Source organism: Dendroctonus ponderosae, unplaced genomic scaffold (genome assembly GCF_020466585.1).
Source record: "Dendroctonus ponderosae isolate FM_Combo_2020 unplaced genomic scaffold, Dpon_F_20191213v2 Dpon_F_20191213_9, whole genome shotgun sequence".
Lineage (NCBI taxonomy): Eukaryota > Metazoa > Arthropoda > Insecta > Coleoptera > Curculionidae > Dendroctonus > Dendroctonus ponderosae.
Genome location: NW_026019116.1, coordinates 6,874,831 through 6,902,785, shown reverse-complemented (window position 1 = coordinate 6,902,785; position 27,955 = coordinate 6,874,831). Strand labels below are relative to the sequence as shown.

Genomic DNA, 27,955 nt, shown 5'->3' with positions numbered 1-27,955 from the left:
CATTTTTCGCGGCAGAACCTTATTCATGCAAAATAAATAAGATTTTCCGCACGATGTGTCTCGCAGGGGAGTTTAACCTCCACTTAAATTATTTCCTCGAAGTTTTCTCCAAATTTGCGCGATGGCCCAGAAATTGCGATAAAGCCACTCTTGATAAAATCCGGGCCCGATATCGCATTAGTTTGGTGGAGGAAGTACAGGGGCGAAATACGCTTTCCACCTTGATTCTCTTCACTCTCAGCCTCCGCCCTCGTTTTCTCTTTAGGTCCAATGATGCACAAACATCGTAAAATAATTACAGGAATATTTTTACCGGCATATATTTTCAGTAGTTGTGGAGCCTGCACGTTCTAGCAGTATTTGAAGTGAAATGTGCGACATGAGTTATTATGATTTCTCCTGCAGTGTTTAATTTGCCTGTTGTTCAATATACCCAGCAGTTGTCCGCGTGTGCAATTTTGCTGCTGGTAGCCAAGTAAATTATTTCTGCACTTTCAACGTCTGCTTAATTGTTTTCTATGCAGTTCTGACTTGTATGCAACGATTTTTTTAATGTTCGCAGAAGAAAGAGTGTCCAACTCCAAAAGTTTTATTAGAAATTTGGAACCTCTTAAGAAATAGGAGCAAAAATGTCTCACTCTGAAGAGTCCTCAATGTTTAAAGCTGAGGACTTAAAATAAACCGTTTCGCCCTTTCAAAAGCAACTGTGAAACGACTTCTTATCTGTTCTGGGAGCTTGTGAGACCGTGCTGAATTTGAGCCTCAAATTTTCCAGTTAATATTTGAACAGTCCGTATATTTTGGAAAAGGTTTCGATTCATTCGGAATTTTTACCGTTAATAAAAGCGCAATTCCTCTTCAAAATTAGTGGAGAAGTGGCTTTCCAGCTACTTTGGCATCGTGTTGGAAAAGTCTGCAAAAATCGACTTGGTTGAAAGTAAGAATTTCTTTGTAAGTTTAAAAGTTCCTGAAAAATCTGAAGCGACACGTTCAATCTCAAAGTGTGGTTGCTTTTAAACCCATGCGTCTTCCTCAAATATAGCAGATAATTTGTGTAGCTGCTGCGGTTTTATGGAAGAGAGAATGGAAAAATTATCTGCAAAAATTGAGGTTCACGATTAAAAGATTCGCATGATCTTTAAATATTCGCAAAAAATCGAAAAGTATTTCAATGATTTTGTGATTTTTACCTTTTATAGAAGATACTTTTTCTTTAGAATGAGTATAAAGCTGACTTTTCAGCTTGTCGAGTTGCGTTGGAAAAATGGCTGCAAAAGCTGCCTGAACTTAAAATCACAATTCTAATTAACGTTTAAAATTCAATAAAACGCACGTTCGGTCGCAAAATTTCGTTACTTTAAAAACGGTTTGAAATGAATATGAAAGTGAATTCTTCTCTTCTCTGGATTCGATGTCTGAGACAAAAAAATGAGAAACACTCCTAAACGTTTAAAAATTCACCAATATTCGGCTCAAATGTTCGGGCGGTTTCAAAAAGAGTTCTTCTCTATGAAACCGGCAGAAATTCATTTGCTTTCTCTATAAAACAGAGGAAAAATCGCGCTTTACGCTTTATTTTTATTATATAATTAAATTTTCTAACAATGTTTTATTTTCGGATCCTTTGTGCCTTGTCTTAGTCCTGATAAGCGCGAAGTAAGCAAGTTGCCTGCGTGGTTAAATTAGATCAGTGACTAAGTGACGGTTTATTTTAGGCTCTAGACAGTGGCAATCTTTATTTTATCTAGTTGATGTTTTTGCTAATATGGACTTTTGCTAAAATTTGATGTTTTTCAAGGATAGCAGTAGATAGCAGTGTTTGCTTCTAGCTTCAAGCAATTTCTCGCAAGTTGTCGCTCTAATTGGCGCAGCAATGTTTCACAAAATCACTAAAATTCACCTCTTCCATTGTTCGCCGATGACATCGCACTCTTTGCAGCAGACAGGGAATAAAACAACTCGAAAAAAATTAAAACCGTAATTCAATAAGATTCCTTCGGCTTCATAAAACCCCAAGTAGACAATGCTTCTAATATTCTGTTGTTCTCATTAGCATGTTCCGTTGCGGTGTCGCGTTTTGGCCGTCTCCAATGAAAATCGTGAATCGTGATCGATGTCTTGTCGATCGTAGTTGAATTAGCTGCAAAAGTAGTTCAGTCATGCCGCTTTTGAGGTCACCTGGAGTGGCTTCTGCGGAATTTGTCCAGGAAACTCCTTAAACTTATGGGAAAAACCGCATCTGGATCAAAGTCAGCCCACGCGTCGTCGTTTGTGTATAAACACACTAACCGTAATAACTCACAGGTTTCGCCGAGTCTATTGTCATTAAAAACATTTCGTTGTCGATTAGCATTCGTTTAAATAAATTAGCAATTCTAATTTCGGCTACACAAAGTTCATACGGTATGCTGAGAAGCTCCCAGCGAGCAGACATCGGTTTTTCGTTAACAGAATCAACCTCAGACTTTAGCGGAAGGAATATACGCTCGAAGTTTATAGTGAGCATTTGCCAAGAATGAGAAGTTCGGTTGAGTGTGCAAAGTTTGCAAGAGTTGAAAAAATTTATCTATGTTACATAGAAATCAAGCTTGGGTCGTACATGGGCGTGAAATATCCGGTGCAGATAAGAGGCAGACGTGTTTTTTTATTTATTTTAGGTGATCACCTGCCACTTCCTTGGAATTCATTCAAGGCTAAAATACTAGCAGACTAGAATCCTGTAAAAGCCGGTTTTTGGAACGAATTTTGCTCACTTTGTTTGACCGGGTCAAGACCCTCATTGCCCAAGAATTCCGCAACTTTTGCTCCTTCTTCACTCAAATTTGGGGCTCCTTCCACATTAAGGCATTAGCTTTTTAATGGATGTTTCAAGATCGTTTTCTTATACCTACATGCGTTTAGCTTCGTTCCTCCGTAATTGTGTAATGAGACTGGTTGAAAAGAAAGTATTTAGGACCAATAATAATCAATTAGCATTTTGCGAAATTACGTCCATGTAATGTTCCAGCATTTTGACAAACTGCCTGTGGTTTGTTAACATTCCCGTAAATAATAATTTTCGTTTAAAACCATGAATGGTATTGTGTTGCTGGCCTCATTCAAGATTGAACTGCGTTTATGCAAGAGAAACCACACTTGCAAGTGCTTCACGATCGCATTTTAATTAACAAAAACATGGTTTGCAGATTTAGCCAAATAGAACTTGCTTATGCAGTGCTTAAGAAAAGAAGAGGTTCAATTTTTGGCGTTCCTGTTGAGTTCGGAGGCACTTCGGAAATTGAATTGCTGGGTTTGCAAGGAGAATGTCTATCAAAACTACCAAAACTCTAAATTTTAACTGCTTGGGAATTCCACATTTGAACTGAGTTGAGGATTAACTGGGCAACGTTTTTAATTTTATATTTAGAAGCATTTGAAAAATTGACTTTTGTCTCGACTCTTCTGACGCTTTTTCATTTTGAAATGGGTTTAAAACTCGATTTATAACAACAAAAGCCAATATCAGCTTGTAACACGCCACCACTGTTTTCACGATCGACTTGCTCATAACTCATCTGCTATTCACTTGCACAGTTCTGGGCTCCCATATGATAAATGAAATTCCTTTCAATGCCATTAAAATTAATTTTCGAACTCCGCCATTCTGAGTGCGATCCGAACGGGCCTAACGAGCCTGGCAACTATGCGAATCACGGAAATAAAAGAGCATGTTCACATAGCCAACGAAGAAATTACTAGTGTCCAAATACGGACACCAACTGCTACGGTAAAGAGGAAATTGTTACGGGATTTTTTGCCGGCAAAATTTACTTTTGCCTTCTTAGGTTGGAGCGGAATGTCGGTTTTTTCTACTTTTCTCGCATGATCATTTCGTGCGGCTGTCAAGTTTATGGGTAACGTGGGTCAAATCGCCGCGATTCACCATTGAGTTCACACTGTTTTTGGATGCACCTCGTAACGTAACTGACTAGTTTGTGTTCAACTCGCTCAATAGGTCGGAGTGAGACCGCGAGAGCGATTGCCTTGGAAACTAGTGGTTCTTTGTCGCGTTTACTCGATATACCAGGGCGGCTCGATTCATTTCGATTCAGAGTTAATGGTTTTGCAGCAATTTTCGTAGCCTCATTAGGGTTCAGTGACTCAAAACTTAAGTCATCAATAACGCAGCAATTTTAAGATATTTGTTTCTGAATGGGATTTATTGAATCGCTATTCTATTGCAAGCAAAGTGCAGTTGAACACGTCTTTATGTCAATAAATTCCGGTAGATGACAAATATCCGGATTCTGGCCGTATTTACCGGGACAAAAGTCGAAAATAGCATTTCCCCTTGCCGGAAAATCCATTTCGGTCGGTATTGTGTAGGTAAAGATGACGTGAAGTTGAAATACACGGAAATTCCCCGTTCAATCTCGAACTTATGCTATTGCTTTTGATGGGTCTTGATGCACGATCAACTAGTGATATTTACGTTGTGCTAGTTTTTTTCGTATTCACTTATAAGTTTGAAAAATCCGTGCGGATAATTCGGCTTTAGCGAGAATATTCAGGAAAAAATTCCTGCACAAAATTGATTAGATTGTTGTCCAGGTTAATTAAAATGTGCAAACTTGTGTAGGTATTTGAGAACCTGCTGATTTTCCTGTTATTTCTGCCTATGATATCAGCGTTGTTTATTTGAAACAATTATCATTTATACCACTCGCCTGCTCACCGCATTAAAACAGTCGGAATTATGAGATTAAGCAAAGCGGCTTGAAAGTAGGATTTATATGTGATTTTATGTAAAGTGTTTAATCTGGGAATAGCAGATGTACAAATTAGATTTCATTAATCGGGCATTCGGCATGCATTCGTTCCACTACCGCGCCCATGCAAATATTCAACATCAAGATTGGGAATGAAGTGGTCGCTTTCAACGTCTAATGGACCATCAAGATATTGCAACATTGATTCTGTTTGGTAATAAAATAAAATGAGCCGCTATAAGTAAATCCGATTGATTCGCTTCACTGCCAGATCACTTTCCTCAATTTCTACACGAAGTTGAACCGAACGAAAAAACCCAATCATATGAAGTGTAGCTTTAAACTAGTCGTGCCACTTATTCTACCAGAAAAACCAACTTCAGCATTGTGTCGAATTGTCGGATTTCTAATATTTATAAACTGTTTTATTACGAAGACATTTCCGATGTTTTCTGCCACTTTACGCGATGCTGTTTTGCACACTTTCACGGGCTTTTCTTCGAACATCTTCTAATTATCTTCACACAATACGAAGTACATCTGGTTGGTGATGAGATGGGGTTTTAAGAGATATAAAAACGGATATTTATCAGCGTGCTGAAGCTTATAAATTGTCTAATTTATTTCGAATTTGTTGCTTCATCATGTTTTTGTTTAATTTTCTGGTTCTCTTTGTATGGAAAATGTAGCTTTTTGAATACAAAAATCAGATAATTATTATGGCTCAGAGTAATGAAGACACTCCATTCATTAATTGCTGGATTTTACGGATTTGCAAAAAACGTTAATTAGATATCAAGGATGTGTGAAACTTAGTACTTTAACTAGTTTTTCGTGTGTTCCATTTGCACATAAAGCGCTTTACGCGACAGAAAAAATGGGAAAAATTAAGGAGCCTCAGGCGTTTTTCGGGTTGAAAGTGTCAACTTTTTTGAAAACCGGTCAGTAGATTGAACTTCCAGTGCAATTTTCAGTATTTTGGGGCGATTCTAGCTGAAAATGAGTACCAGGTGCTTTGTCAATTGTTTAGATTTGGCAAAAAAATTTCGAGAAGCACCCCCATCTATATGGTAGTGATTTTCACCTAAAATTGCTCCAAAATGCGAATTTGCCTCCAGAATTTGACTAAAACGACTGAAATCGAATTAGTCGCCAATGGTGCCAATTTTTTGGTTAAAAATTCCTAATTTTATTCAAAGGTTTTGAATGGATTGGAATTTTGGAGCTATTTTCGTGTTTTTGGGGCGATTTTAGCTGAAAACGCGTACCCTTTCGACTAGTGACCTAAAAATGTTTTTCTTAAGTTTGTAGAAGGTTTTTTTTGGAAGAAGATCCCATCGACATTGGTATTCATTTTATGCCAAATTTGTCCCAACAAGCAGAATCTGCTGCAAAGTTCGACAAAAATGTTTTTGTGGCGAGTTGGTTGCAAAAAAGTTAACTCGTTTTTTATGTTTTGATTGCGTGCACTTTCCTTATATACAGTTAAATATTTCCTTGAGAGCAATTGCTGGATTTAGATCTGGATCGTCCTGTAGAGCTCGTAGAGCTCGCTCCAGACGATCCACGCGCCCCATTAAACCTCCCAGGTGTTTTAAAGATTGCCAAAAAATATCAACTTTTTTGCTAGAGCTAGAATCCTAATTCGCGCACGGCTTCGAGCATAAACTTCCTGAGGGTTAATTTCCAGACCTGACTCCCTTGGGAGAGATAACTGGAAAGGTTGGGAACAGACTGTCTCCAGCGCGAATGCACGCCGCTTGAATAATTGCAAGGGAATTTGTGCTAAGAAATTGAAATCAATCATTTGCGATTATTTCTTGTTTAAAAACCTTCCACTCGGTTTAGCAATAAATCACCCACAACTGTGTTAGCAAAATAGATTGTAGATTAAATATCACCAGTGTGACTAACCCGAATTGTATTCAAACGAAACAATTTTCTCGTTTACGACAAACTTTTTAAATTTATTACGACGAATTGATTAATCGAGAGCGGCAGCGAACAAGTAATTATTAATGTGGATAATTGACTATTGTTAATTTATTTATGGATAATTAGCAATTCATTGCATCAAACGCGAACGAGTTCACTATGCTATAGGCTAACGATATTTATTTCATTTAGCCTCAATTTCGAATATTATTTTCCGCTCGATTTGCCTAAATTGGTTTTTAATGGAAGGTGCAATATTGGGAAAATCACTTCCATCCAAATATAGCTGGGACGCGTCCATAGATCTTAAAAATCAAAACACCAGACATCAAATGCACACTCAAGAGGACAGCTGCATCCACACTTGAAATTAATTAGGCCCCGTTGCTATTTTTACCGTAATTTGGGACTAATTTGCCTCTGAAACAGTGCAGCTTACAAATTGCTCTCTACTACATAATATGTTTTCAGTGAAAATACCGATTTGCTCTGTTTTGTTTGTAAACATCGTTTTTTGGGGGATTTTTTTCGAAGAAAAGTTCCACTTATATTAAGGTGTTGAAAACGTAAATCAGGGCCGTTTAATAACTGATAAATTGTAAATGAAAAACACGGTGGTTTCAGACCGTTCTTGTTTGACTTGAAGTGGGAGCTTAAGATTTTAATTTTTCAACCAGGATTTACAGGAACTTGGAAACTCGAAGAAGAGCATTTTCAGTAGTACTTTTACTACTGAAAATGTAAGCAACGCGGATAAAATTACGAGAATACACGATATTATGAGGAAAAGAAACGAAAGGACAGAATGAAACAAGAATTTGAAAAGTAAACAAGATTCCAGATATGGTTTATAATTACGAAAAACGGCAATAGTCACAACTTCTTGAAGAGAAGACATCAAATAATGAATTAACCAGCCAAATCAGCGAATTTGACTCATTCCAGTGAAACAATAAAAATCTCAGAACTTTAAAAGATGAATTAAATGCACACCCAAATCACTCTGAAAGTGCTCGAAAGCCCGAAAACTCAGGAGGAGATTCTAAATATTCCTCGGTCGAAAATCGATGAAGAACTAAATTTTCAGCACACAAAAAAGAATTAATGATGTAAAGCTCTGCCCAAATAATTATGAGCTCGCTCAAGAAATAAGAGTCTGGAGAATGGACTCAAGCGAATCATTGCAAGGAAAATTTCAATGGAAATCGAATGAGTCTATGAAATTTTCAACCTGAAATGAAGCGAAATTTAAAGAATAGAATTGGAAACAAGTTTTCCAACACATTTTATGCCTGACTTCGACCCGAAACACGCACTAACGACAAAAAAACTGAATAAGACAGTAGCAAGAACAACTTCAAAGCTAACAAATTATTGAATAGTCAGAAGCCAATTTGACCAAGGAAATACAAAGCCAAAACAAAGTAATATAATGCGAAAATTATGGTCAAAACTGTTGGAAAAACGCTCGCTTCGATTCCGTTGGATTCGGAAGCTTTGCTCACGCTTCTCTCTATCTTCACATCGTAAGTGCAGTTAAGCTCGCCCAGTGCCTCCACACCATTTATCTATGCCCTGGATTTCCCATTTCGCTTAAATCCAGTGGGTGCAAACATGCATTTCTCGCTTAAAATGCATCTGAGGGACTTTTTCCTCTGTTTGCTTAAAAGCTAAAATACGTTTAACTCGGTGTCTTATCTCGGCGCTCGTAGCAAAGTGGGATCTGGCTAAAGTCATGTGTAAATACACGAACGCCCTAGTTTGGCCACAACCATTCAATCACTAACGGATCAGGAAACAATGTGCGGCAAAACGAGGTGGTTCCGTTTTTTACCTGGGCGATTGACCGTTTTTTTCTAAGAAGAACCATTTTATGCTGTGCAATTTTTACCCACTGCTTGAACCAGTTGCTCAGAAGTAAACAGGACATCTTCCAGGCGATTTGGAGTTTTTTAAAGGTTCCTGTGCCATCGCAGCACACTTTCCCCCACACTGATTTAATAAAAAAAGGTATATTAGACCATCACCGACAGCTTTCCTCTTAATGATTCACTCCCAAACTCCCGAGATAAAGAACTTCGAGCTCCACTTTAAGGATTACAAGGGTCCCTAATTCCCGGTTAATGTCCCTTGCACGCTCACACGAGTCCTTTTTTATCGTTATTTCTTGAGCTTCTTGCCAACGGGAGTTTGCGATGAAAACGGCGTCGACAAAATATGAAATATTGAGGCTGAGGTGGGTGATTTGGCGTTTGATCTTATTAAATCGCAGTGTGTTGGGGGTTTCTGCTTGAGAATTTCTCTCTATAGAATTTCGTGAGAAAAATTGCCGCTGATCAAGCGTGTAAATAATTAGTATTTTTGTATTTCCCCGTTGCATTTTTGGCCCCATTTCGAGCGAATTGCGACGCATTAAATGCACTTACTCGCCATACACCGATAATGCACAAATCACCGCCAGGTTGACAACACCATTTATCATGTATCACAATTACTGGGCCCGTTCTCCTACCACGAGAAATTCAAATGCACTTATTTGCCTCAAAAAAGAAAATGCCAGATATCGTGAGCGTTTGGACTATAAGTGCATGCTGGTACTGAAATCCGGCAAATTGATTGATCATGTCTTCTTAAGGAGGTTTATCAGCACAATACCGTCACAAGACAATCTTACACTTTGAATGTATTGATAGACGTTCAAATAAACATCGATATCTTTTAGTTGGCTTCATTATCGTAAATCTGCAAGATTGATCGAGTAAATCAAGATTGGGGCGCAGTGGAGGATGATGGTGCGTGGCCTCCGGTACTGCCCACCTGATGCGATTGTGTTGTGTTTATTAACAATCTAAATTAATAAATTTGAGGATTTTTCTTCTCCGAATTTTAGTAATTTCCAACTCGATTGAAAGAATGAAATTTATAAATTGCGATAAATTAATATTAGTCGCACAACATGTAGAATCACTACTGTTAGCAGAGCGATAACAATGTCAAAGGCTATCAACTAAGAGCGGTAATATTTCAACAACTCAGCCTGTCGATTTTGCCGTAATGCGTCTACAATTGGCTGTAGTGTGTAGTATTTATCTAAATTCCAGGGGATTTTTGTGGGAATGGCGCTTTCTAGTAGCCAAGTCCATAATCGTCCGCGTCATTTTGTCCAAAAACCAGTATTGCCTTTCTTTTGCTCCATAATGAGCACACATTTGGTTCCTCTGAATAATATATTTTCCCTTCTCTTTAGTGTCGGGCTCACAATTTAAGAACTGGCAAAGGGGTAAAGCTCTAGTCGCCATTGAGGGTAGTCACAAAACGCGCACTTTTGCAGCTTTTTCAATTTAGGAATGTTTCTCGATTGCATAAGTGCAAAATGCGAAAATGTAAGAATGTTGCGGATCTTGAAAGGCGCTCCAAATCTTTGGCCATACTTTGGGGTCCCGTTAAGTTGAAAATATCTCGTTGCGACGGTCCGATAGAGCTTTTAAAATGCACACGTTTTCATTGAAAACATTAATTTCGAAATGGTTCCACTTTTCACCCTAAATGTGAAAATTTAAGAATTATACTGATTTCAAAAAGCGCTCTTCGATTTTTGCTCATATTTAGAGAACCGGCTGAACTCTAACGCGCTAATTCCAATTGCGGAATAAAGCTATAAAATACGCACTTTTTCATTGAATACAGCAATTTAGGAATGTTTCCACTTGTTACGCAAAGTGCGAAAATTAATGAATTATACGAATCTTGAAAACCGCTCTTAGATTTTTGGTCATATTTAAAGAACCGGCTGAGCTGTAAAGCTCTAGTTGTCATTGCGGAATACAGCCTTAAAATAGACACTTTTTCATTGCAAACATCAATTTAGGAATGTTTCCACTTTTCACGCAAATTGCGAAAATTCAAGGATAAAACGTATTTGTCATTACGCAGTAGAGCCCTAAAATACGCACTTTTTATATAAAGCATCAATTTAGAAATCTTCCTACTTTTCACACACACTACGATCTACAACTAATGTTGATGTAGTCTCGGGTTTGAGCGTTAAAATGTGCATTTTTTTTTAGTTATGATGCATTGTGTAATAGATAAATGCGAAATAAAAGTGTAAAAATCTTCCTTTTGCTCAACTCTTCTAAGTGTTTCTAAGTGTTAATGCAGATTTTAAAAAAAGAATTTCTGAAGATGTTCCTTTTTCGATTTTTTTTCACAAAAATTAGGAGTTTGTTCCTGTGTTTAATTTTATATTTTGAAGCCGCTGTATCCACATTAGTTTTAGTCAGCTTTAACAAGTGTTAAGCGGATATAAAATACTAAATGTGTAGTTAAACGCGGTGCAACCGATATATGTTCAATCCATTTCAGAATCCATAAATTAATAGTGCTGATTTAAATAAAATCGAGATAAATAATTTTCCTGCCACATCGGCTTTGAGATAATTTCCCTGCCTGACCAAATACAATATCAATTACCCGTAATGGCCATAAATATTTTAACTGCCCCGTCTAATCGTAATTAATATAAAAATGCCGACTGGTAGTTTGCGTAAGCATCAATTTCTAAAATTAAAGAAGGAAAATTGGCTCTTGGATGCGCTTATTATTCAGCTGTGGTTTGGATGGATGATGAAATATTTGCCATTTGAGTATCGGCGCTTTCAGCCTCGTGTAAATTCTGCCGGTTAACGATAATGCACTTCTGGACGAGACAATTACAGATAATCCTATCTACTGTATTTTACTGGGTCATAAATTCGATAAAAATTCAAAAACGCTTTTAACGTGCGACGTGTATATGCTCGTGTGGGCGCCACGCCACAGTTTGCTCGGTAAATCGGCACAAATTTCCCAAATAAAATTTCAATAATGAACTGATAATAGCTTTGAACAGCAGCTGCCACCGAAATTTTAACACAAACTAACCATTTTTCATGTTGATTTTACCTAAGTTACTGTTTCTGCACGAAGTCCCATGAGTCAACATGAGTCTCTCTGAATAATATTTAACAGTTAAAAAATCTTCAATTTTCGTTGCCAGCTCAGTGTTGAAGATAGAAGCTGATGATTTCAAATAGGTAAAATAGATTCTCTTATGATATGGTAATCTTTCTTAACTAGATCGTGTAATCAAATTGAATTCTGGCTCTTTTCCATATCCATTTGATTGCCAATCGTCTTCAACCATTTCCATTTGCTTCCCTATGCGTCCACTCAACCCATTGGGACAAGATCGCTTAAAAATGGGTCTCCAAGAAGGAATTGGAACATATAAACAGAGGATTTTAAAAGCTGTAAAAGGATTGCTTTGATTTTGGTTGAACATTGACCGAATTTTTGCATATGCCCATGTACTACCGCGCTGATGTATTTATGGCCGGCGCAAATTGTTCAATTATTATAAAGTGTATAAATTATATGCAGTTGCGTGGCTGTCCAAGAATCCCATGGTGATATGTAGAATCTACATGCATTTCAATGGTAAATGCGTGCAAACAGCTCATTTAACATGGAGGAAGTCGTACTTTCAGTGACAATAAAAAAACACTATCCTTCCATCTGATCGTGGAAGGATCCGATAAATTAATCAATCAAACCCGCTTGATGTTAGTGAATCGTGCGCCATAATTCCAGCAAATAAAACTTCAAACGGTTTGCTTTCCCCCGGAAAATTTACATGACTTTCACTTAGAGGGAAACTTTGAGAAAGATAAACTTAATGCCGGGCTCGTCAACGACAAGTAATCATTTAACTCTAAAAAGTATATAGCTGAACATTTCTCGCAAATTCCCCGCTTTTACTAAAGGAAAATTGTCTGTATTCCGGGGTTTGGGCGTGAATCGCGCCGTTAAGGGAAATTGACGGAAAAAGCCAGTCATTGGCGTAGAAAATGATGCTGCTTTCAGAAAATTCAATTCTAGCTAGTTGTTGATTTAGTCGACAATTCAAACGCGTTTCCCTTAATTTGAAACCGTTTGATCTCGGCAAAATGAGTCAAATTGTTTCATTCGGCAGCGTTTCAATTTGTTCTGTATTATTCAACTTTTTTCTTCATGGAGGTTTTATTTCATTGGTTGGAGTATTTTTATATTTCCCTTAGTGCAATCACAAGTTTGTTTTTTAATGCTTGACACTAAAGCTGGCCTTTTTTCAAATTCACATAAATTTTTTGCTCACTGTCCATTTTCTGTTGGTTCTGAATTTATTGGTGACTTCATTTTCAACTTCATAAGCGTTTAGATTCTGTTTGGTTCCAATATCATCTGGAATGCGATTTTTCTTCGATCATTTTGTTTCAATTCTTGCTTTATTAATTGTCCTTTGTTCTTAACTCTGAAGTCTTATTTAATATCAAACCGTTCTGGAAAAATCTGTTCATAAATTGAAGATTCTGGACAATCTTAAAGTTTCACTCTTTTTTATTTTCAACTGCAATTCTTGCTATTTTACGTTGGTCTCTAATTCATCTGTATCTTAATTATTCAATTTCCTGTTTTAGCAAATAATTGATTAAATTACTTTTGTTTCAGGTAAGCATTTGACTGTAGTCCTATCAAAAAAACGCCAGAATGGTAAGTAGGAAATTACATCATTAGTTCTTAGACCTACAGATTGAACTGATCCGGATGGAAAAACTGGACTCTAAACCAATTTTTTTTTCGATTTTTCCTTTGGTGTTTGTATATTTTTCGCTGATCAGTGTATATGACTTGAGCAAAAGGAGTTATTGGGCACGATACGATTGAGAATCGTTTGGTGCTCTGTTTATGGCCCCTGAACTGCTAAAAGAAACCTTTAGGCAGCCGAATGTGGAAATCATGAGCCCTAAAGAAGGCGGACTTAGTATAGGGCCTTTGCGTTTGGGCCTTCGTCGATAAATGCCCAAAAACATCACGGTTAAATGTAGCAGAACAAAAACAGGGTCGTAAAATTTATCCGGACATTTCCGGTCGTGATGGAAATTTATTTTTTATGGGCTCGTTCTGTAACTGGAATCAAATGGAATTGAATGGGGGGACTTTCCTTCAAGAAGTCGGCTTTTTATTTGCCAGTGGCTTTTATGTAGTACGCATTAAGCTTCGAAATTGCGGGATTTCTGACGGGGATTGTTTAAGGAGCAGAAGAACAGTTCCGACACTTTAACACGCCAAAAGCCCTACGTTGAATGATGGCACTGAAGATAAAATGATTCATGACGCGCCAGACGATACCACAAACAACCCATACTGTTTATCTTTGCCTTTAGAGTTCTGGAAGTTTATAGCATAATAACACAAGGCGATATTTCCGTGGAGTGAACCTGGGGCATCAATTCTGCTTTTAAATTCTCGCCATTCACCTCTCTCTGCTTACCTTTTTCAAGTTACCTACTGATAAATCTGCCTTTATGGTTCGTAATAAAACTTGCATGCTCCTAGAATAACCTTTTCCAAATCGTCTGTACTCTCAGTTTATATTTATTTATATATGTTCGTGGTTTTCTCGATTGGATGCTTTTGAAAGCCAGAAAATAACATGTTTATAACACAACAAGAATATCAAGCTTAAATAAAATACGGCTGTTTTATTCATTCAATTTTTTCCAGCTTTCAACTCAGACACTGAGTTTTGCTGCAAAGCTTACCCTTTCTTCATGACCCTTATCTACAATTTTGTGTCCCTCTTGCTATTTTTCATTAGTGTCTTTTTTTTAAATAAGAAGGATTTTTGCACTGTTATTTTTGTTTATTTGTTTGTTCCAATTGTTGCTTTGTCGACGACTTACTTAATGCGAAACCTTTCTGGCAAAATGTGTCTTCATAAATAGAAGACTTCAAGCACCACTTGTGTATCATCTGTATTAATTTAAAATTCATTGACATCTTACTTTTCGACTTTTTTTGAGGAACCAATCTTGTGTTCTCTTGTTTCAAGATTGTCATCTACAGTGCTATTTTTTTAAATTTGCTGTGCCAATTCTTGCATGATCAGATTATCTTTACCTTTAACTTTGATCTCTTATTTAACGTCAAACCTCTTGTTGAATCTTCAAGTCGAAGATTCAGCACGATCTTAAAGTTTCGCTTTTTCTTCATCGTCTTCAACTTCAATTTTACGTCTCTCTTACTATTTTCTGTAAGTCTCGAATTCATTCTTTTCAGTTCCAGTTTGCATCTCCAGAAACATCTTTTGCTGTAAGACCGTCATTGCACGTGATTTTTGAATGTTCTATCGTTTGAATTGTTGCTTTATGCCTCCTCCTTCTTAACTTTTTAAACTTTGACCTGAAGGTTCCTGATTTTCTTCGTCATTTTTAGCTTCAAATGTAGGTCCCGTTTGGGATTTTCCATTAGTTTAAAGTTTCTTAGAGCTTTCCGTTGCATCTTCAGAAGCACATTTCCCGTCTTTTGCGTCCAGATCTTCATTCGCAATGTGATTTTTCCTTGATTATTTTGATTGATTCACTTGTTGCTTTGTTAAAATGTTATTTGCTTTCAACTTCGAAGTATTACTTACTATGGTCATTTGCAGTAAGCGGTAAGCTTCTAGAAATTCTATTTAATTTGAAAAGTGAAGCCTTTCCAGCAAACAAACTCTGAATTCGCCTAGATCCGGTACCAAAAGGTCGTTCTGTTTCTCGGAACAGCCGATTTGACTTCGTAGTTGGTAACTACCTGTTCCTGTTATACCGATATAATGCCATATATAAATTCCAACACACGCGGACTGAATGGGCAATCGGGCAGCAGCATACCACTTTGCTATACCTGCAAAAGCAATTACGCAGAGCCACAAAACAAGATTCTATAGGAGTTTTCTTGCGGTCGCTGAATAATTCAAGAAGCTCAACTTGAAACCGGAAATTCTTCTTGAAGGCGAGATATGAAGTGTGTTAAGCTCACTAGACTGAGCAAGGTCGGGATGGGTATTGTTTTCGGCTAAGGTCGTTTGGACGAAGATTTTGAGAATGAGTTGGCAAATTGGTTGAGGAACAGACCCAAAATAATGAAGCCCGAACTGTAAGAAATTTTCATTTTTTGCAAGATTTTTCAATTCCAATCCTGGAACAAAATGTCCCATTAGACCTCCCGAGCGGTCAGTCGCAGTTCAACCAGAAAGCGTGTATTTAAGGCACACAAGGGCTCCCCTATTTTTCACTTTAATCAAAATTCCTCTGATACTGCGACACATAAATTGGCGATGCAAATTTCCCTATTTCACACTGTCATACACATATGTTAGGGCCGCGTCCCCAGGGTGGTTCCGTTCCACCTTCAAAGAATAATTGAAAATAAATCAGTCCGACCCTGAAACAGCGTCGGCCAATTTACGGAGGTCATTCCCGTAATGACCATCGAGCCCCCTGTTAGCTCTCCGAGTTAATTAAGGCTGCGTCGCGACGCTTTTTCTACCGGCTCTTTCACGGTGAGCGTCGCTACCAGAACAGCGCCAGCTATTTCTGATTGAAGATTTTCCAAACGAACTCTTCTGTGAATGGAGGTTCATTTACATCCAGGTCGTGGCCAAAGAAGTCGATACTTGTCCCGAAAATGATACAAAAAGCTCTCAAACAAAGGAGAAAAAGTGAATATTGGAATACACTCTATGCAGATGACTAGGTAGTGATCGCTCAAGACAAAGGAGACCTACGGTTAGTCCCGAAAGCTTATAGAAGAATACGAGAAATGGGCGACAGAGGTAAATTGACACAAAACCCGATGTCTGTGTGTAGGGGAAGAACCCGCAGATGACCTGGACCGAGAACACAAAAAAATGAAAACGGTGATGATTGCATGTTATTGAGTTTTATGAGGAAGGCAGGACGAACTGCGGAAGCTATAAAGAACAGAATAACCAAAGGCAACAAGGGGTTCAAGCTCAATATCATGGCAGAATATCGGCGACAAAATCCGGCATAGAACACATGAGAAAAGCAGACATAACAGAACAAATAAATAAAGGAACAATTACAGAACACCAGAATTATCACCCTGTTTCAGAAAGCGAGCTCCTTCCAACACCTGTGCATATAACAAACTCAACTTTAAAGAGTGTAATTAATCTACCGCACCCTGTGAGTAAAAACTAAAAAAAAAATGGTCCTTCGAGCCGGATTTCAATTGCCAGTAGACGTAACTAAAGCGCACTGAGCAAATAAATCGCCTCTTTATCGGCAGGTAACACAAATCGTGCAGCTAAAAAACTTGAGCAGCTCGCCCTAAGAAGATCTCTAATTCAGAAATGTCGAAATGAAATATTACAGTCCTTGGAGTAACGAGCACAAAAGTATGCTGACGCTAATGTTTTTCTTGTTGGACGCAAAAGGGCCTTTGATATACGACCAATCGTCAGTAAACTCATTTTCTTACCGCCGACTTGTCATGTTACGCCTTAATGGGCTTTGGTTCAACCGTAATGGGCTTCTTCGTTAGAATTGTCGATAATTCGGAATGCAACTGCCCCCCATTTTTTTTCTTTTTTTGGTTATTTGCCGCTGTTCTGAATGCCTTATTAGGCGTTGCATGAGTAATGCTTCCTTATGGGGTTTTGACTGGGGCAGAGCCACTTGAGAATTTGCTGGAAACAATGGCGTTCCGCACTCAACGCCCTTTGGTTGTTGAGAAAAGCCGACAGAGGTCATTTTCACCCCAGTTTCTTTGCGGCTCGAGTGGCGACTTGAATGTAAGTAATTGAGTTTTATCGGGCGTGCGAGAAGAAAAATGTGCGTAACACGTCGAGAATTTTACTTTTCCCTGCTAACGCATGTGGACAGATAGACTCGATCAACCAGTACGACTTAATTAAATTTTATCAGCCAGACAAAGTCCGTTGAAGCTGAGCGCTCAATTGGAAGTAAGTACCCGGACCAGATTATAATCGACCCCCTTTTACAAGCTGCCCCAATATCGAATGGTTTGAATTAATCAGATTGGCCCGAAAATTTCAATATTCCTACTCTGATTGTGAAGATTTGAGGCGACCGTTGAGATTGTGGCGATCTGAAGATAATAGACCGAAGGTTTTTAAAATTAAGCTCTTGTACTGTAAACACTGGCCATCATGGATCTTCGATTGGTCGACCGAATAATCGGTTTGAAGAAACCACCGGGAGATACAGAACGTAGAAGAGAAAACCATTAGCTTTCTCAGTGGGGACGTGAAGAGGATGGCGCCGATTGAATTTATTTGTCGAGTTTTTGTTTAACGACAGCGTCTTACTGAATTGTCAAGGTAAAGTGTGTGTTGATTAGTTGGATTTCCTGATTGAGCGAAATAGAAGAGGAAGAAGCTAACAGCTGAAGAAGGTGATTAGCCAGAAGAAGTCTAAAAGAGTGCTGAGGAGGTCGATGCAAATGAGAAAATTTGTGATCATCAAGGCAAATCAGCAGCTGAAGGAACTAATAGAAGAATTGCAACCGAAGAAGCACAAGGAGTGGAAGAAGACGCTTCCGAACTCAATGAATCAAAACGTTTAATATCGAGAAGTGTCTTTGAACAAGAAGTTGAAAAGAACTCAACCATGTTGAACACTGATGAAAAATAATCGCTTCCAAACTGCCCAAGAACTAAAAACTACAAGATTTGCACCAATCGATCCAGAAAATGCTACGAGATGGTTTCTAAATCAGCAAACCGGCAATAAAGAATCGAAAGTTAAAGCAGTTTATTCACTTCAAAACCTTTATCTATATTTTCGTTTTATTTGGCTTTCGTCAGTTTTTTAATATCCAATAATTCTTCAGCCAAAAATTTCTAGACTGATCATCAGGCCATATCAAGACCAAATAAAACGAAAATATAGATAAAGGTTTTGAAGTGAATAAAGTTAAAATAACGAATTTAAAAGTTAGAGATCAGAAGAGATATTGAAAGCATTTCCAAACTGATCACTTAAAGCCCTAAAGAAAATATGGGAAGAAAAGCCGGAAGTGATTGAAAGATGTGAATTTCGAAGCCATGAGATGAAAAAAGCAAATCCAGAGTTAAAACAGTGGAATACTTAGAAAATTAATCAAAATAAGTCGAAGGGAAAGCACTACATGCAGACAACTATTTTCGAGAAATGTTGGAGAAGTTGTTCCATAAATGTATGAGATACAAGAAAATACATATTAGATGGAGTTGCGCTCGATATTAAACGGTTTAATATCGACAGATGATTCAACTGAAGTAATATACATTTAAATGGTTGTTGGGAAGAGCAAATAAATAATTATGTGTGAAAGAACTTCGACTTTGTGATTTGTTGAGAATCTCCAAGTAGTTGCATTATCATACTGCGTAGTATCTTAACAAAAGTTGTTAAAGATGTTGACTATCAGAGCAATCAAGTCTGACAAAGTGTGATATTTAAAAAGTACGCTAAATTATGTGAATAACTGTAAAAGCTGCTATATAATTTCGGTTAAAAATTGAGATTTATGTCCGCATGGCCACATTTGCGAAGAAACGATTTTCCTTCCTCGACTTATCTTGAGTTGTAAAATGCCATGTCGTAAAACACGTTGCATTTGGGTCTTTTGCTTTAAAAATGTTCATCCATTTTTAATGACGGTGTATCATCAGTAAATGTGCATTTTCCATGAATTTCGCGAGATAAAAACGCCTCGCCTATGACAAGAAATAATGATCGGAGCTGCCAAGCGCATATTTCACCCGGTCTCCTTCAACTTTGAAAAAGAGTTCTCGACTCGACTTTTGTTTCCAACTTCTGGCCAAGTTTGAAGAACATGGGAATTAGGCGTGCGTACGTCAATACTTTCCCGGATCCTTCAGGAACTGGAAGATGGGGCCCCGTAATTAAATCCAATACGTCTTTAACGGTACTTCTTGGTGGACGTTTTCTCATCGCCTATCAGAAACCGTCAATTAACGCACAAAAAGCGTCATTCTTAATAATATATCGTCAGGGTCGACTTGTTACTTTGATTTATGGCCAGGTCTCTTTCTTAACCAAACTGAAACTGTATTATTATCGGTATGCAAATTAAACCTCCTGGATTTTCGTATCTTCATTCTTTATCGTTTTGGCATTTGCACGTTCGGACATAAGCACAGTTTGAAAAAGTGGACTAAGGCAAACAGGAACACATTTTATAATCAATTGGCCCACACCAGACTGAAAATGACTTAGTTACTCGCGATTAGATGAGAATGTTTTATGAAATGGGATCGTGTATTTTGGGGCATTTAGGAAGAAAGGCACTTTTTCAAATTGAACTGGCTTTTACGATCTGCTAACCGCAGGACCGGAATATATTTTTCCCGGTTTTATTAGGTAGCGAAAATATAAGTTTTGGGATTTCATTGCTCCGACTCCATTATCGTAAATCCGGGCGCATAATATAAAATATAAAATATGAAATTTATGTCTAGAAGAGTAATGAATTCCGGTGCACCAACCAGCGGGGCAGAGTACCAGATTTTATATGGCTTCATTATTATGTCTTACAACCGTTTAAGTTTAATGGTAATTTCGAGATTCGCCTGTAAAATTGTATTACTCATTTGACGGCCGTTTTCACGTTATTCGGGGAATTTTTGGCTTTAAGACCACCGAATATGGTGTGTTAATTGTATGCCATTTTCGTTTTGAAACCGCCCGAAGAACGTTAATAATACACTAAGAAGACTTTATTTGTTTTGCACGTTTTCGGGTGTTTTTTCAGCTGGATTTTTTCCCAAGAATAATACAGTTGTTTATCAGTTTGTCAGCATATATTCAACAGAGTTGTTTACTTCCAATACCTGGAACGTAAATTTCTGCAGTTCACTTCAAACATGCATCGTTAACAGGACGAGCTTTGAAACATATTTCTGATTTTACGACACTTGTGTATGGCTGGTAAATTAAAATAGGTTGAGTTTTACTGCTGGCAAAATTTCATTTAATGCCGTTGGGCGGTTTAATTGGAAACAGTCAGAAGCTTTTGTAGACAAGGCTTACAAAATATTGGAGACAAATGGGGATTTCATTGCTGATCTCGCAAAAAGTCTAACTTGACTTCTTCGTTATTAAAATGTAGTCAAGTTTCTAATGCTCTGGGTTTGCACGTTGCAACTGTTGTATTTTCAGCTCTGTGATTTGTGCGAAATTCCCGATATTCCTCTGAGACTGGCACGCTTTCTGTCGCCATCAAATCCCGTAGAAACTTCGTAAGTCGTCGGAAATTCAAACATCTTTTATTGGAAGTTCGATTTTTAAAAGCTGCCCTGAAAGGTCCCACTGCGCTCCACATGCCCCCATATTTTCGACTCGTTTCCCATCCATGAACGTATCAGTTGCCAATGGAATATTGATGCATCTTCATCGGGTCTTGGGAAAAAAATTGTTTAAACACAGACGCAGACAATGAAGAGAGTTCAAACCACATTTGAAAGTTGAACGTGTTCATTCAGTGTTCTTTTTGGATGGTTTCGATCGAGTGCTTGCACGCCACTGATGAAAACGGTTCGTTCCAAAGACAAATTACCGGTTGAGTCCTTTGGGAAATCACGTCTGAAATTCGCGGTAGCACTTGACACAAACGCACCAGATTTTACGGGTTTTAATATCTGTGCCCAAAAACTATAAACCCACATTTGTCAGGCTTATTTGAAAATAATGGAGAGTCCCTTTTTGGTCGGTCGGGCCAAATCTGCATTTCCCCAGGCCTATTAAACCGGGGTTTACGGGGCTTTTCTTCGCATATATTTTCCTTTGGACTCTTTTCGTCCACTATTACAGACTGCTCGTTAAGTAAAATCACTTTGCGATCTTGATCTGGTCACATTTGGTTAGTTAAGTCCATGCAAAGTTAATTGAGATCATATGAACCCAACTTGCTTGTAATGGACTGTGCAAAAAAAAGAATATTTGAATTGAAAATTGTGAACTTGTTTTTCATCGTATGATTCTACTGACTCTTTAGCTTTTGACTCATGAAACAAACTTTTTTGAGTCATTTAGTGATTGATTTTTCATCGATAAATATCGAGCATCTCTGGAAGTTAACGGGCCAATCAATACCAATCAGAGAGTCTCGCGGTGGTTCGTAGACTTAATTTAGAGACCTAATATAATTGGCCTTAATGGGACTTAATTGGTCGTTGATGTCCTTGTGTGTTGGAGAAATATCGCAAGCCCCGGTATGCAGATGAATTGTTTTTATTGTTCGGTGATTGTTTATTATATTATCCAGCCAGGCTTGATTTAACTCTATAAATTGCCCCGGGATGGTCTTGTCCATGTTTTGCCAAGTCGGATCTAAAAGCTTCATTAAAGTGGTTTATTAACGATTTCGTTTGAAAAGATTCAGACAGTTGAATGAATAGTACGGCATTAATAAATATGACTAACAAACAAGCTAAACGTTCAAATTTGCCGCAACTTTGGACCTGGAGAACTTTTGATTGCTGTGAGCGATTGGATTGTTTGAAGCCTTTTCCAGTCCAACTGTTTTTTGTCACTGACTGAAAATTTAGGGTGTCAGTTTAAGTTCCTACATGGTGAAAAATGGTAGTGGGTGAACAAAAAATGATCTTTTTCTTGAAATGTTGATAGATACAAGCGACCTTGTTTTTTGAAGCGAGTTTTTCCTTTTTCTCCTATCTTATTTACCTACAGAGTGCGCTGAAAAAGTCAGCTTTTGGTCTTGCAGTGAACATTTTTTCTATTGGATCGCTGATCAAAAACTCCAACTCAGCTTGAAGCGAAATCTCCCCAGTCGACTTAAGAGAGAATTTTTATCTATAGGGGACATGAATAAACGGATTTGTTAAGAGTAAGTTCCCTATAATCGAAAGTGCCAGACTCCAAGCAAATCATATGAATCACAGCAAACCCAAAACTTCTTCAAAAATCTTTATGCCTCTGGGGTGGAAATTGAAAACTATATTTTTTTGTTTAAATGTGAACAACTTTTGCAACAACACAGATTGGTCAAAAAATTGAGCTCGACAACGTTCACAAGAAATCAAATCGCTCACAGCAATCAGAAATTAACCAGTTCCAAAGTTAGAGCAAATTTGGCTGGAAAAACGTGCAATTAATGAAACCGTAACAGTTTGTCGTTTTTCCCATGAGAAAACTCAGATTTTCAATTCGATAAATCAGATCAAACTGGTTGCAATATCTGCAAATTGGTGCACCCGAATCGGACTTTCTCCTGCAAGGTTTAAATGCCTGGAATGGAAATTGCAGACTTGCCGGCTCATCAATTATTCCCAGCCCCCTCTTCCAAATAAGGGCGGACTGGTTCGAATTCTGGAAATATTTCAGGCGATTTTACGGCTTATAAAAGTTTACAACCACTTAAGGACGCGACGCACCTGGTTTATTAAATAGTGATCTGGTTCGCAGCGAAGACAAGAAGTGGAAAGTTCAGCAAGCTCAATAATTCGTTGGGTTGATCAGCTGTTGGTTTTTCTTCCAGATGCGTTTAGCATTTACTCTACCCAGAAAAAATTTTGTTTTTCGCTCCACAACATCAGTTTTCCTGGTTTTCAAGAAAAATTGCTTAGGTTTGCTCTTTTTGATGCCAAGTTCTCTAAGTTGATAGAGTTGAGGATGCGTAGCCTTCTTCAACTGGTACTCGATGGGAAGATCGTTCAAAAACTTGCTTTTTCATCAAACCCAAAATAATCGGTGTTAGCAGTTTCACTTGCTTCGGCAACTATTCCAAAATATTTTTTTTGTAAAAACGACCACAATAGTTTTGTGCTTTATTGTGTGCAAGATTAGATGGATTTCCAGTCGATTCTCAGTTCAAGTTGATGCATTTTCTAAGCGGTTGCATATTGCAAGTTTTGAAGAGCACAATGGAAAAACTAACCACAAATCTTCTGCGACGTTGGCATGGTTGTCAGCAAATCTTTGCCTGGATGTTGCCTTTTTGGCAGCATTTATGCTGATCGAAAGAAGAAAAATCTAGCTTGAGAAATGGCTCTAAATGTCGTTTGATGCGTGTTGTGCTGTTTGGGCAAAAGCGGTCTTAACACTTAACAATGCAACATTAAGGCTAATGCAGGTGTGCAGGAGTGACAATGACATGCAGATTGGAACCGAGTTATTCGACAGCCACCGGTGTATGTAAATACTGAGTAACGGTACTGAACTGTGTCATTCTCGAGGAGAATTTTAATTTAGTAACTCCTCTTAAAGCCGAAGGCAAACACCTGCGAACGGTTTTTTTGCGCTCGCTCCATTCTTGTCTTGTCAGCCGCATCTATTGATTCGTGTATCTCTAATCTGACACTCGATGCGGATGTATTTGCCTCATAAAAAGTGTAATTGCTTTAGCCCCGCTGCGCTGTCACTGACTTTTTCGCATGCTTAATGGTGCTGTTAGAACTGGCGTGCGCCAATGATGGCTTTTCCGAAACGTCTTACATATTTTATGCGCCGTATTTTGGAAGCATTAACTGAAAAAGATAAAAGCAACAAGCAAGCGGCGAAGTTTAAAGTGCCTTTGTTTTCCCCCTCATTGTTTAAAATGGTGGAAAGTTGTGTAACGTTTGAGACCCGAATGTGGGTAAACAGTCTTTTGGCTCGAATCGAATTGTTTTGACTACATTAGTGGCCGTCCTCTCCAGTCGGGACGATTTAGACGACAAAAATAAGTCAGTCGACTAATTTGCCTTGTTCAAGCAGTCTTTTGGGAAAATCACCAGAAGTTCAACGAAGAATAAAATATTTAATTCATTTTTGTCCTTTTTATAGCTCCAGTTAGTACAAGAAAGACGTCCACTTACTGCTTTATCAACATGATTTAATCCGAATGAATCAAACGCATTTTAACGAAGCATGAATAAGTGAACTCTTGAGCACAACATGCAAAGTGTTGTCTACATTTTTCGGAAGCTGAATAGAGAAAGCCACTCTACATTTCTTTTGTGGCTGACTTGCAAAACATGTCCAGCCAATTAAGCAGAATGTCTGGGCCCCTCAAATCTTGAAAGTGTTCTTCAAAGGCCGAGTGAAACAATTGTTTTAGCTGAAATGGGATCTCAAGTTTTAAGTTTGCATGAACTTGCATATATTTTTGGCAGTCAGACAAAATCTAATCTAATCGTGGATTTTAAATTGGCAGCAAACATTTATCCTAAAAAGTTTTAAGGATTTCATTTTTTTAATTTCATCTTTTTTCCGCACTTGCTTCTCACTCCAGTTCTTCTATGGTGGGTCTTCCATCTTCATTTGTTTGATGGGATTCTTTCTTCTCGATCATACAAAATTTTTCCTTACCTACACATGCTTGAAAAATCTCTGACTTTTGCAGCTTAAATCTGTTGTGTCTTGCCGAAAGTTTTTCTATTTTGTTGCGTTTTTCCTCTAGAGAGGCTGATTTGATTTTCTTGTAGATCTTCTATATTTCTTCTTTCTGCTGCTTTTGGACTCGTTTCTCATTCGAAGTCCTTTATACTGCACAAAATCTTTGACTCTTCCATGCACGTTTAATGTGTTGTGTCTCATCTAAACTTCTTCTATTTTGTTGCTTTTTCCTGTTTTGGTTTCCTTGTTAACATTGTATATTTCTTCATTCTGCTGTTATACAGTTTTTCTGTTTTGTTGATGTTTCCCTCCCGGAAGCGCTTTCTTGGTTTCCTTATTGTCCTTCTACATGTCTTCATTCTGCTGCTTCTGCACTTGTTTTTGATTAAAATTCCTCCATACTGCGCCTCAATCTATTCATTCGGTCGGTTCTTTTCGATCATCAACTTTTCCTTTCATCTACCGCCAGAATTTTCGACTTTTTCATGCACGTTAAATGTGCCGTGTTTTGTCTAAAATGTTTCTATTTTCTAGCTTTTTTACTCTAAAAAACCTGTCTTGTTTTGCTGGATGATGGGTTCTGTGTAATTCGTCTGCTTCATTCGTTCGATGAATTCTTCTCACGTTCACTCAAGTTCATTTTTTGTTGATGAAAATCAACCCACAATGAGCATTTTCTTCGGATTCGCTCTTATTTCGTTCGTTTGGAGCCTAAAGTGTTGTCATAAGTAAGGCTTCTTTACAAATAGTCAACTGTTCTTCTGGAAAAAATGCTGGATATGCTGCGAAGGCAGCCCTAAAGGAAAGTCTATAGTCTAGAGACTATATAGACTGAGTTATTTATTATTTTCACGTCTTAATAGGACTAGAGAACTGCGCAATTTGATACTTTTAGTACTTTTACTGGCGAGTGATAAACTCTCCAAAGGTTATCCAGTGATAAGTGAATTGTGTATTTTCGCCAACCCTTCTGAGGAATTGTTGGCTGATGCGACTGTAAGTCTGGTGAAAGCGAATCAGAACTAATTTTCCTCAGCCGCCACTGTTTGGTAATGGAGTGATTTTTCGGCCGAAATTGATAAAATTTCGACATTTTCAAACGAGTCGTCAAACATAAAATCGGGCAATCCCATACGATTATGGCAAAGAGTATTTACTGGAACCGCTTGAACGCGCGATGATCGCAACCAAAGTAAATAATGTTATAACAAATTAGCGGCTAATTAATTCGACGACGATTAATTAACGTTACGATCCATATTCGAATGAAATAAGTCAATAAATTCTGCAGTTAAACATTCGCCCAGAGCCAAGCTAGAATCCGCTTATAAATATTTTCATCTGCGCTTCTATAAATGGACAAACAGGTAGTTGCATAATCTAATCTTTTATATAAGATAAAACGGTAATAATATTGGAATAATATCGACTTTTTCCCTTATCCGTATTTACATTAATGGATATATCTAGAGGTTGAATTTACAGTGCGATAAAGCAAATTATTTAGGTCGAGCTATCAAAAGAAAAGCCACTAAATTGGAAAATATCGCGTTATATATACACAGGATTTTGCATATCTGTGAAAAGGTGCCACAGGAATTGTGAATTCGTTATTACTTAACGAGCATGGAAAGGATTAATTATCCATTGCTGTCTGCCTGCATTTAGCGTGCTTTTAAATGCGTTTTCGGGAAAAATGCGCTAAAATGCGCTTAGAAGCTCGGGTTTGTCACGTTGTAACACCGTTTTCATTAATGTGATTTTTTGTGTTACCTTTTTAGTTTAATTTAGAAAACCTACGGCAAAAATTCCGCGCTTTTCTTGTTTACTTCTTCCCTTGTGCCTTTTTAAATTGTCAATTTTTGCGGCTATTACGACACATTATTTGAATCGTTAAGGCCCACAAAAAAATGATACTTTAGTGATGCTTCCTCTTTAATTAAGAATCTTCGGTTAATATTCCGAGTGTTGGTTTTTTTCGGGCAAAATTTCCAAGTCTAATGGGAAAAATCGAATCTTGGGGTCGTTTTAAACGCACCAACACGCCCCGAAAGTCATCAGGATGTTTGTTTTAAGTTCTGCGGTGGGCAGCAACGCATTTCGACAAGATTTATGTTCTTCATTTCGGGTCGCTCCGCATTAATCAATGTTTTCTGGTGAGGCAAAAATGATAAATTTCGACACAGGGCCGCTGTTATACAGGGAATTTTCATAATTTGTCAAGCGACCGAACACGGTTTTGATTCGTTCGCTTTAATAATGCAATACGATTCGTCCAAGACATTAGTGCTCATGCTGTTTCTACTTTATTGAAACATTCGATTCACAGCAATTGAAAACTTTCTAAAATGTACATGTTTACCTTTAGCAAATTAAATCTGTATTCATGGGGCCTAATCGAGCCCATTCAGACACCTTCCCAACTTTGGTCATTATTCGATAAGCCAGCCCATTTAGCAAAACTTTAATATCGGATTATCCAGGCAATATCTCATTATGTTATTCAGTGCTGCGGTCTATGCCTCGACAGGACTGGAGGGTGCGTCTTTTGGAGGGCGAAATGCCCCAAAATTGGCAGGCTGCCGCTTGCCCTCTGCAGTACAGGAAGTGCTTGAATGTTTCCATGCAGAGGCGGCATCCAGGTTTTTCCCGGATTCCTCCAGGAACACGATCGGATGCTAATTTTAAAGCCTAGATATCTAATTTTCAGCGCTTTTGAAGTTTTTACGGGTTTAATTAAGAAAAATTCACCAGTTGCAAACACTGTCTTTTTGCAAAAGTGTCCATCCAACTATTAGCGCATGTATGAATAGTTTTTACTGAAAAACGGGTAAAAATTATCAAGAAGAAGTTTTCTAATGAGTTCGCTACATTCCTCGCTTTTCTCGGATGAAAATGAAGTGGAATTGGAGACATTTTGAAAAACTTGATATTTTTTGAAAAAATCGACCTCCACCCTTGGAAAAATGTCGGTCAAAATTCAAATTTTCACATGCGTGTTTTTTGAGCTCAATGGATTGTTTCTGGCCTTAGAAGCTCCAC

General features: G+C 37.9%; 1 protein-coding gene across 1 annotated transcript in view; it reads left to right on the top strand.

Annotated features, from left to right (window-relative positions):
• LOC109539351 (caskin-1) overlaps nucleotides 1-27,955 on the top strand; it is a 143,200-nt gene that overhangs the window by 12,251 nt on the left and 102,994 nt on the right. The window lies entirely within an intron of this gene.